The sequence below is a fragment of the Cygnus olor genome, chromosome 7 (assembly GCF_009769625.2).
Source record: "Cygnus olor isolate bCygOlo1 chromosome 7, bCygOlo1.pri.v2, whole genome shotgun sequence".
Taxonomy (NCBI): domain Eukaryota; kingdom Metazoa; phylum Chordata; class Aves; order Anseriformes; family Anatidae; genus Cygnus; species Cygnus olor.
Window position 1 is genome coordinate 9,427,327 of NC_049175.1, and position 12,624 is coordinate 9,439,950.

Genomic DNA, 12,624 nt, shown 5'->3' on the forward strand with positions numbered 1-12,624 from the left:
AACATGAACATTATTCTTTGAAGCAGGGAGTGAGAAAGAGCCCTAAGTGGAAGTCAGCAGCCAACTTAGGTGCCTGTGCTAACTAGGTAGCGTGAGCAGGATGTGAGGGGAGTTCCAGTAGCATTCTAGATGATAGAAAAAGCAGAAGACACCAAATGTGATTTCAAATGTCTATCCTAAAACAGTGTAATTAAGTAAAAATGTCAGCCTTCTCATAAAAATTGATTTATATGGATGCTGATATGAGAACTGCATAGCTAGAAATATTTCTAGCATGAATATCTCAGTCTGATGGGCAGGTAATAAAGGAGCAAATAGTCATTTTGCCAATTTCAAATTGAACTGGGAGAGATTCCTGCTGATAAAATAAACCACCTAGAAGTCATTAACAAGTCATAAAGTTTCTCCAAAAGAAACTTTGTTCCTATCTCAAGTGTTGTCAGGGTGCTGCTTTCAAATAGCAGCTTTGTGAACCAGAGTAAAAAGTATGTTACTAGCACATTTGGCTTGTCACTCAATTGATATGAAAATACTTGTAGCCTGTCACAAAAAGTCAATTTATACAAGACAGTACAAGAACAAAATGTACAGATTCATATCCTGGTTATTTTCAAGTATTCCTAGCATAATTTTCCTGGGAACATGCAACCAGTTCTCCAGTGGTCACTGTTACAACCATAACAAAGCACATAGATACAGCCAAGTTAATTTTAAACCAGCTAGCTCAACTACAGGCATTTCTTACTTAGCCAGAGAGAGCCCAGAGCTCAGCATGGGCTCCATTCTCTCAGTATTTAAGCTCCTAATTTGATTTTTATAATCTACATGGAGCTCTAAGCTAAACTGATGTTAGTTCAGCTAACCTGAATTAATGTACCCAGAACCGTTCTTTTGCATACATTATAAAGCAGTTTCAGCTACCAGACTGCAGTAGACAAGCAGACATATAGAAATCTTTCAAACAAAAATCCCAAAGCAAATCAAACCACTGATGCATAAGTATATAATAAATGAAATACTTTACTGCTTTACAGGTGTATTTAAAAATGAACCTTTTTGGCATCAAACAGAGCAAATGCATTCAGAATGAAATGGACAGATGAAGTTATTTCAGAGACAGAGAATGAAGTGGGATGTTGATGTAACATTTGTAAGATTCTTGTATTTTCCTGGTGACCACTTCATAATATTTTCATTAACCTGCCTCACACCTTTCAGCTCCACTGAAGGGAGACTAAATAAGCTGTCTGTCACATCAAAATATAAGGGATAAGGGTGCTGCCTCCCATCCTGGAGCTCGGACACAGTCTGTATGCTTGCTGCACCTCTGGCTCCTGCAGTCCTACCCTGACTGCACCACAGCTTTGGCAGGAGCAAGGTGTAAATTTACTCCCTACTTGGCTACCCAATGATATGTCAGCTTCATTGCAAAATGACACTGTATTTTCTCTATGGTTTCGTGACACCTGAGACTGTAGTCTTTATATGGATATTATACAGGAGTCCACCCACACTGTACTTTCACCATCTGCTTTCCAGCATAACTATAGTACACTTTTACAAGTCTCATAAACTCTTGTATGGTCTTTCTTGGTGCTCAGGTGGGATCAGGCTTAAAATATTCTCAAAAAAACCCACAACATTCTAGAAAATTTTCCAATTTTAATTGTATACAGCTTGTTCAAAATCCTGTTACCATCTTGCAGGGCAATCCCTGATCTTCTGAACAAATCTCTTAAAACAAAACAAAAGCAAGAAACCATGATACAAAACATTCCCACAGGATTCTACAGACTACAAAGGGATACATTTGTTTTAACAGATGAGGATATGGAAGTGCTTTTTCATATAAAATTGTGGTTTTTAAAAAAACACTAAATTTTCTGCACCGCAGAATTAAGAAAACCTAAAATATACACAGTTAAGAACAGAACTGGGGAGAAGAAGGGGGTTCTAACTACTCTGCTGAAAACTTCTGTCAATTTGCTTCTCTTAAGAGCAGATGGTGAAGGAGTTGTTGATTTGGTATTTTGAAGGGGGGGCAATGAAAAAAAAATGCATCAAGGATTTTACTGGAAAGACCTTTTCCATGAGAAAACAGCTGCAGCATGCAGTTTTAATGAGATACTGTATCTGTGTCACCACATTATGTTTTTAAACTGCCAATGGTAAAGGATGAAAGCTGACAATTGTAAGAGTTCAGCTAAAACTTCTTAGATTTTTTGTTTTGGTAAGGATACATAGTCATAAAACAGCAAAAATCCAACTACAGTCTGAATTTCAGTCAGCATATAGTCTTTCCTGTTAACAGTTTTGTACAGTCTCTAGAGCAAGCAAGTGAAAAATGTAAGCAGCAGATTTCTCACAGCTTTCTCTGAAAGACAGCTAAGCTTTTTTCATGCTGAAACTAAAACCTAACAAGGTTGCACCATAATTTTTTTGTTTCATAGATATTTTTTACCTTGACTGGTCTAACATATTTGTTCATTTGTGCTCACATTAAAAGAGTAAACGATCCAGACATCAGCCTTCTCGGAGTTACAAAAATATTTTTCAAAATCATCAAACACGTCAAACGAATTAAATATCAAAATTGATTTAGAAACAACATTTCAGCAGTGTGATTGGAAGCTTGCTGGCTTTCGATGTAATAAGCCATATTTTCCTTTTATATTTGAAGTGTTCCACCTGCAGGCTATTAGATTTAGTTCGTTGCAGAGAAAGAGTCAAAAGAACTGATAAATAGAAAATACCAGCCTTTTTTGCCAGCCAACAGAAACATTGGAGGTGACACGCAAAGCTAGCCAATATGAAGTAGCTCAGCATGAATTTTCCATTAACTCAGGAATATGCTATTTATATGGAAAAGTACTGAACTTGAAATCTAGGATGAAAAATGCTGCTGCTGACATATCCATTTCAACATATTACAATGAAACCATAGCAGGTTCAGAGAGTTTGTTTTTATGAAGGTTATAGTGTGAAATGTAAGGTTATTCCTTCTGAATAACTCTAAATTCACTATATCCCCATTATTATTTGGAAAAATGTTGTATGTAACATATGTGATGTAAAAATGCCAAAGCTTTGGAAAGCCCTGAAGGGAAATGGAAAATTCTTTGGAAAACTAGGTGGCAAAGAAATGTCAGTTTCATTGAAAAAAACAAATAAATGAATAAAAATCAGTATCCGAGAAAGTAATTCAGCAGTCACTGAAAAAATGACAACCTTAACTGTTAAACTGCAGATTGACCTACATATTCGCACACATACCTGGCCAAGCCCGATGTAACAACAGCTTGTATACTGCCCACTGTATAGTATAGCAATTGTAACACAAATTTAGCAACCCCCTACTAAGTCAGTATATCATGCTTGGGAAAAAAAAAAAAAAAAGGATGAAAGTAGTGTTCAAGATCATGGTGTTGTGCGTAGTTTGATAAATAGATGCAACGTGCGGTTATCTTTCAAAGTATAAGAACAAAATAGCCAGTATGTGTGTTTGTATAAAGTCAAAACTCTGCCTCAGTTTGCAAGGGGACTTTATAAAGCCAACAGCATGCTCCCAGTTATTCTGCCTGGGCAGTGCCACTGCCTGTGCGCAGTGGGACAAGCAGAGCCCTACAGACTCTAAAACACTGCTAGGGGTTAAACCAAACCCTAGCTCCAGTCATGCCCAGACATTAGAGAAAGTTTTTGAAATTCCAGAGCCATGTTCCTAAGCACTGTTGGCTTTTGGTGCTGACTGCCACGGTGCTACCCAACGGAGAACCCCAGCAGGGGCCTGGAGGCACCATCCACATGTCCTGTGTCTTCGTTAGCCACAGCTGGACTGCATGAGATTTTTCTGACTGCTCTATGAGAAAAGTACCTGTGCCACTTCTGAGGTATGCAGTCCAAGCAGAAAAATGAAACATCCAGAGTTTCCATTCCTTCCATAAAACAGTACCAAGCACTGCATCAAGAACTAGGGAAAACATTTAATTCTGCTTTCTTTCCTCAGCAAAAGAGTTTTCCTTTAAAAGGCTCCTACAAACCAGGATGAGGCTTTCCTTTCCTAGTAGCAATGTGGCTTAAGAAAAGGCAAATAATTACAAACATTTCCCTTCATGAAAAAATCCAAGCAGTGCACAAAATTGCCCTTCAAAAACAAAACCAAATCTTTTTTCCAGTTGCCAGTAGCCTCATATTGAAAAAGCTATCTGAAGGTCTATGGCTTTGTAAATTTATCTAACAACAAACTCTAATCAGAATAACACATTATGACTCAGATGTTAGACAGTATCCAGTTACACAGTTACTAGTGAATTTCTGACATTGGCCATAAACAAGAATAAATTCACAGCCACCCAGAACATCATCTGTCAGCTGTAATACTCGCAAAACACTTATCCACTGTCAGAGAGCTGGCTAGAAGCTTTTTCATTCTACACTCAATGAAGTGTCACCAAAACATCCTGTATTATCAGGAATGAACACTCTGCAGAGGGATATGGGTCTTCCTAAAAGATTTTATCAAGAAACCTTTTTGGATTAAAAACTCTTGTGGAACATGGTAAGAGGATGACCCAGAGTGATCTGAAAATAAAACATTCTGCAGTGAAACGAAGGGTACAGAACAGTCCCTCATGAATAAGGCAACCTCTTGGAGAGCTAAGAATTAACTACAAGGCAGCGAAACTAAGTTTCTGTGTTGAGTGAGACAGTGAGACACATCAGAAGAAGACAGATATCTATTTTAAAATCTAAAGCACAATCACAGAAGCAGAGCTCAAATAATAGAAGGCAGAAGGGGAGAGGAAAAAGCATCATTACATGAGAACCGCTGCCTGCTAGACCTGCTGCTGCAGGACGCTGACTGCAAGTGTCAGATGTGTGATATGCACAGCAGTACTTTTTTTTTTTTTCTTAACAGAAAAAAAAAAAAGGTTTAAGTGCATATCACAGCACAAGCCTTTTTCTGTTCCCCTCAATTGTGACATTTGCAAAGACGTTTTAGAGCACAGATCATGCACTGTACACCACACCTATTGAAACAGGTCCCTTTTCTTCATGCTAGGAGTTTGGATTTTACCAATGCTTTCCCTTATTCCTTTAAGGTAAAGCCTGTGGCACATGATAAGGGGGTATTGGGACATTTACTTAATAAGAAAATTCTCTCAGCCTTCTCTGCAGAATAAGAACATTGCTTTCAAGTCCTTTAAGTGGTAAAAGAAAAAGGATGCCCTGTTACTTCGAAAGAGTATCTACAGCATCATCCCCAGTGGTTACATTAAAACCCCCAGAAATATTTTATCACAAGTGTTCAGAGGAATGCGTAGTGAAAACCAACAATAAATAATATTTTTGTTAGCAACCAAAATTTCACTACTACATAAAGAGCCAAAACTTACTTTAATTAATTCACTGAAGTTAACCATAATTGAGTCTTCAGCTTAGAGGTAAACCAAAGCAAAGCAGAGCATTTCAACCCCACATGCTGGAGATGCAGGGATGTTGAAATATTAGAACAAATTAATAATTATTATGAAATAAGGGAAAATCAGAGGCTTTGCATACTCCTAGTGGTTTATAAGTGCCTTCAAACTCGAGGTTCAGAATGCTTCATTAAACTTGACAATTAATTAGTGGGCCTGATGATCTCCTCTTTGGCAATCTGAAATGAGCAGGAATGTCTTTTCAGGCCACATCCATCCTCTCTGGAAAGGTTTTGCAGGGTGTTACAATAACTATCTAGCATTTCTGCTCTCTTGTGCTAAGAGAGTTTTTTTTTCACGCTTTCATGCCATTACTCTCAGTTACTACATTATTCTGAAACAATTAAATAAAATTAAACAGCTAGATGGCCTGTGGTATCAAAGAAAGCTTCAAGGAATATCAGGGAAATTCTTTCCCAACCTGCCACAATTCTGTCCCAATAATAAAGCAAGATCTGATCCAGATTTACATCATGGGCCAGTAGTCATGGAAAATAACATTACCACTGTTTTTATGATAAATCATATGCTCTAATTTTCAAATTCTCTTGACAGTCCTGCTGTGCCATAAACAGCATTAATGTCACACTAGAAGAAAACCACACATCCTAAGTGCCATTTCAGAGAAAGGTGTTCATAAAATTCATAATCTGCTATTTTCCAGGCTCAGCTCTTGTCAAAGGTATATCTGCAGAACAGTAACAAAGTCAACAGACAATAGAGGTCTTCAATATTTCTCAAAAGGAACAGATCCCAAAGTGCAAAACATATTTGACCATAAGAATAAAAAAAAAAACACTAAAATATTCCACACTAACAATGTCATTTTATGAAAACATCTTTGCATACCACCTTTCCCATGAAGTCTGAGTACTAAAAAACCCACAAGATATTGAAGCTAGGGTAGGAAGCTAAGATAAATTCAATTAGTTACAGAGTTCTGCTCTTTATTTCAGCAGCAAATAAAATCAGCTCTGAGACGCTTTCTTTCATACCCTTCCTGTGTGAAGAAAGATTTACTCATTAACTGCCTCTAAAGCTAAGGAACTGCTCCAAAAGGAGAGCCCAGGATGAGGCTGCATTACCACAGCTGCTTACACTGGCAGGCAGAGGAGCATTAAGAGCAAGGAGCCCAGCCTGCACCGCTCTGCTCCCCATGCCTCTGCGCTGCCCATTAACACCAGAACATCTCTGTCCCTGCAGCCAAGAGCTCGCCCACAGACAGCATATATTTACTGTACGTGCAAAAAGACAAGGCTATTTATATATTTTGCATATGATTGAATTACACTATCACTACAGCACACAACAGCAACATTCTTTATAAAGCACCGACACATTTTATGATAATTAGAAAGCCCAATTAGCTGGCAGTTCTCAAAACATAGGCAGATTTTGTTTGATGCAGCAATAATTGAAAAGAGAAAAATTTAGAAGAAAGAAAGTCTTCGTAGTATTTGAAGTTACAGACAGAACATAAATCTGTAATTTAAAGTATAACTAACATATGTTTGAAATCTGTTCTTAACAAGGGCTCTGACTTGGGAACGTGTTTCTTGACTCAGTTCTCCAGCATTTTTCCTCTCATTGAAATAACTGCCATATAGTTTCTCTGGAGAAGAATTTTGTCTCGAATTATCAAAAGCTAAGAGCAAATGCAACTTTGGCTTAGCAAGTTATATGCCATCATAAAACATTTCAGAATAGAAATAGAATCAGCTACACTACTTTAGGTAAGGCTTAAATGAGAGACAGTTACTAACTACCTCGAGTTAGGAAAAAGCCCTGTTAAAAAATGGTTCCCTGTCTGGTTTATCACTGTCACTGTTAAAGCCTAAGGTGATCACATTCAGTTCCCAGTCAAGATATGTCACTAGCTGGATCCAGAAATGCAGCCTTGTTATTCCAGAGTAGCAAAGAAAGGTGCCAGCATTGAGACGCTGCAATTTAATATGAGAGATAGACTGTGAAATTTGGAAGTAAAGCAAACCCAATCTCAGACGGGACAAACTCTGGATTTTGTAGCTCAGTACTGTCCCTACTGCAAATCGGACAGCCTTCTCCTTTTACATACACTGCCCAAAGCTCTTAATTTAAATAAACTGTATTTTCATAAGAAATCAATAAGGAAATAGTTTGTGTAATTCCAGTTCTTCAGCTCCACCCACACAGCTGATATGACTCATGATCCTCAAAGTTGTTTCAGCTTTCAAAGATATTAGTACTTGCCTCATTCATTTTACTGTACCAGTAGTTATACTGAGATACAGACACCTGCTTTACAGCTGCGTGAAAAATAAGCTACTTGACAGCAAGTAAGGTAAAACTTTGCTTTGGCATAAATTCTGGAAAACTGCTTCTTCCTCAGTCTGCCATGCTCCCTGAAGAAAGGGTGAAATGTCAGCAAATTTTAATGACTGCTTTTAAGGGGAAATTAGGGAAATTTGAATAATTATACTTGCAGATTGAAATACAGTAACCTAAAGCTTCTGTAGAGATCTACTGTCAAACCCCCAAAGCTGAAAGGGAACCCACTGAACTACAATTTATAATGACTGCCAACAGCACCTCCCAAGGATTTTGCACGTCAGTTGTCATTGGATTTAATTTTACTAGTGACTGGATGAAAACTATTCACTTTCATTTGGAAAATACTCACAAATTTCTTTCTCCTCCCCTCCCAAAGTGAAAGTTAAAAATGAAATCTTGATGTTTGGCACAATACCTACTTACAAAGAGTTTCAGTTACATAATTTATGGCTTCATTCTCATCAAATCCACTTGAAATATTCCCTGCTGCATACACTATATCGATGTATAGGACTCAAGAGTGCATGCACACACATGGACAGATACAGCAGAACTGAGCTGGTTCTGGAAAGCAGATCACATTAGCTACAAACATTCATGATGATCCTTCCACATCTATTAGAGAAGATGTACCTGCATCCGCTTAGTCTGGATCTTTCCCTAAGTACCTACATACAATGCTCAAAATCACTGGACTAGCCTTCTCTTGACGAGCCTGACTGTGTGAACCTTTGCTCATCAATTTTGCCATCCTTGATCTTCAATTTTAATTGCCATTTCATTTGCATATTTTATGAAGAGCACGTTAGAAGAGAAAAGGAGGGAAGTGAAACACCAGCCTTATGATCCTCTCCTTCAAAACACACTTTCATCCATTTCAAACTTTTTTTTGTGGACTTGCTAGTTTTATATCATTTTTGACAAAGCTATCTTGATAGGTGGGACTAAGTACATCAGTTTTACATTGCTAAAATTTTATACTCTAAGCCTTCTGGCTACTTTGCACATCTTTTTCAAAAAGGTCATTGGAATTATATATACTGGGAGACATATAATGGAGCTAGGCAGAACAAAACATCAGTCTCCCATAGCAATAACAAACCCATGATAGTATTTGTGCCTACTAGATTCAACAGTATTTAGCATCATGTACAGTCAGACTAGTGACACTACACTGGTTATAGTGTGGTGCTCTGGGGTGTTCCTGAAGCTATCCTTGAATTCACCCAGCACAGTTGGTAAATATAATTATATTTAACAATTAGCTTTTACATGAAAATAAGTAACAACAAAAAAAGCCCAACAGAATGCATCTGCCAAAATCAATTATTCGCAAAAGAGAAATACCCCACAGTGTTTCTAGAATCCCATATATGCTAATGTCTGTCCCCAAGAAAGACACTTTATTTGCCCTTAATAACAAATGTAATTTAAAGGGACTAAAATTGCCTGGCTAAGCATACTGATAGGTATCTGTCAAACATGTTTTTGTACATCAGATTCCTAAGCTGACAGATTTGTATATGCATCAAGTTAAGCCACTCTGAAACAAAACAGAAAATCAGTCAATAGCTATCTTGTGATAGCCTACTGAATTGCTTTAAAAGGGCATAATAGTAAACCAGCTAAATGAAAGGCACCTTTGGTTACAGAAAATTAAAATAGCACCAAAGTAAAGTAAATGAAAGTCTGTAGCTTGTTAACCAAAAGTGAGAGTCATCCTCACTTTTCCATTATAAAAGGAATTTGATAAAAGTTAAATAATCAGGAAAAGTTTTCATTCTAGAATATGATACAAAAATGCAGTAACTGAAAAAGTGAACCACTATCCTGTTTTACCTGAGAATGCCTGAATTGCCAAAGAAACTAGCTCCACCATATAGACGTATTAAACAACAACTACTGTATTTAATGTCAGTGATGTTAAGGCAGGTGTGTGGTATTTAGTCTCACTAAGTTCAGAGCTAGACATGAATTTTGGCAAGCTGAAGTAGATTTACTGTCCTTTCCCAGTCACTTACTCTTGATAACACTTTCCTCTACTGATGTATATACTGAGAAACCAGGCAGCACTTAATTGTGCTTAGACTTAACAGAAAGGTGATTTTTTGCTAACAGAATACCAGTACTTTGATTCTGAATCAGTAAGCTTTACAGTACATCCAGCAGGTTTCTTAATTACAGTACCTATTCCCATCACAGCATACTGAGGCTATGGCTCTCTCCTACATATTTACTTCATAAATCTTTTTGCAGTACACATCTTTTGGGTGGCAGACTGACAGATTTGTGACCTTCTGATGGTGGTGGATAATTTTTTTAAACCAACAATGTTGCCCAATACAGGTAGTGCCCCTGCTTGCCAGAAGTCAAGTCACTTCATTGAGGTGCTCCATTCTCTGTTTAGACAAGAATCTGCCAAGCTAACTCAAATGACCTGTTATGGGTAGTCCATCCTATTTTACCAGAAACAAATTGCTATGCATTTTCACTCCATCAGAGCTGCAGTAACAAACAGTTGGGTTTACAGCTTTGTAAGTGGTACCCTTTACTGGCTTAAGGGTCTGTAAAGTGATTATTCAACTACATTCTCTTAATTTTGTTTGAACAAAAACAAAAAATTGAGAAAGTTCATAACAGCAATTGGCCCACTTGCTGATACTTGTTAAAAAAATAACAATGCACTGCTTCTGAGACAGGCATATTCAAAGTTGATTCTATGAAAAAAATTACTTGTTGCCGATCTTCACCAGATCTTGGCTGTAGAATAATGAACACCAGTGAATACTGAGTTCAGTGAGACGGGTGAATCCAGCTGTCCCAAAGAAACACAAACTAGGTTTGAATTTGCTGCAGAAGTTTCATTTAGCAAAAAAAAAAAAAAAAAACATGTCAAATGTATTCACTAAAATATTTTGGATGAGTTTTGTTATTTTTGTTTTTTTTTTTAAACCAAAATTTATGACACAAACTCGAGATAGAAAATTTCACTTTAAATTCCCCTCCTTACCCAGACTTTAACTGAAATTCCAGAGAAGAAAGTCCTAATTCCAGTAGAGTTGAAGCTGAGCATTTCCAGTCTCCTTACTATTATGTTCTGCTGTTTATAAAACACATACATGCATGTACGTATTTAATAAACAGTGGAACATACATGTGTTACATTTATTATGTAAACAGTGGAACACACATATATATCTATACATGCATATATATACAAATACACAAATATACACACTTATTCATTGCAAATACTGAAATTTGTCTGTTTTGTAAGGTGGATGAACATCCAAATCATCACTTACCAATGACTGTGTAAGACACGAAGGAGTTATACTCAGTGCAATCAGAAAAAAACAACTGCCAGTTGTTCCATTATGATCCAAAAACAGAAAAAATGCCCAGAATTGTTATTATCTACTGAACCCAACACTGAATCTCAGATTCAGATATGAGTTAGGTCCACATGCAAGTCTTCCACCAGGCCTAAACAATCAGCATGATTTAGAAGATACCCTCTCACAGAACAGGATTACTTCAAGTAGTGTTTGGCAATTTCTATAATGTTAAAGTCTCAACACCAGGAGGTACTACCTGCTGGCAAATAGAGATAGTAGCCTTTGAAATCTTCTCCCATGACTTTTGTCTCCCAAATGATATATTACAGTCTCTTATTGCTCTATGAGTATTTGATTAGCTTTTGGGAAATGCCAGCTTGTCTCTGCTTCAATAGCTTTGTCTAAAACCTTGAATTATCTTCCCTACTTCACTCAGAAAGCTATTTCCTAACTAATGCGGTTTATTAATGTTCTGCATTTCTGGCAAAGCAAGCAGAATTTTAAGTGGGATTAAGTAGCAGTGTCTGGTGTTCCAAAATATCTGGGAAATACTTAAAGTTGCTCTGAACTATAACAACTTTACCTCTGCTTTTTCACTGCAGAGCACAATTAACTTGGCATCCACTGCAGTGTTTCAGTGGAATCTCAGAACAAAACCCACAAAATCTGAAAGATGGGAACATGTACCATGAATTTCCAGTGATTGCTAGCTTAGTCCAAGTATAGCTATTGCAAAATGCAAAAAAGGGTGTGAAGGTATTACTATATTTTTAAGCCTTATAGGTAAAAAATATTCCCTTAAGAAATTTTTTGGCTAAGCTATGGTCCTGTGGTCAGACAGCCCCCAAGTCGTATGCTGGAGAAATGATGCAAGAAAATCTAGTCTTGGGGCATAACAAAATACTGCTTGCTTACATAAACTTAAGTCTACCAAAAGCCAAATCCTTCTGACAAACGCAGAAAAGGATTTCAGCTTTGTTTATGCATCAGTTTTCCTCTCTCCACCAAATTTAACCATCTGCATAAGGCATAGTCGTTGGCCACCCCACTCTGCTCCAAAAGCAAGCTATCAAGATGCTGATTTCACTGCCAACATCCTCCCCTTCCCACGAGTAAGTGAACACAGTTATTTATATATTTATTCTGAACATATTTCAGCCTCTTGATGCAATACCACACCAATGAAAAGCCATGAAACACTTTGTGAAACCAGGCAGTTCATCCTTGCTCTTTAGGAAATCTCAACATGTGACCCGTGATATAGGCTCATACAGAGATATACCCATGTACAAGCAGAACACAAAATTAGAGAAATACCAAATAATTAAAGAAATAAAGTCAAAGCACCCAAGAATCTAGAATACACATCTGTTTGGCATCAGCGAGTGACTTTAGCCTGCTAGGCTATCTGTCTGTAGTTCATATACATTACCATTAAGATTTGAGAATTTTCATTTTGGGGGGGGGGGGGGAGGGTTACTGCTCCAATAAACCAACTG

General features: G+C 37.3%; 1 protein-coding gene across 3 annotated transcripts in view; it reads right to left on the bottom strand.

Annotated features, from left to right (window-relative positions):
* FAM13C (family with sequence similarity 13 member C) overlaps nucleotides 1-12,624 on the bottom strand; it is a 128,591-nt gene that overhangs the window by 77,847 nt on the left and 38,120 nt on the right. The gene's annotated exons all lie outside the window — the stretch shown is intronic.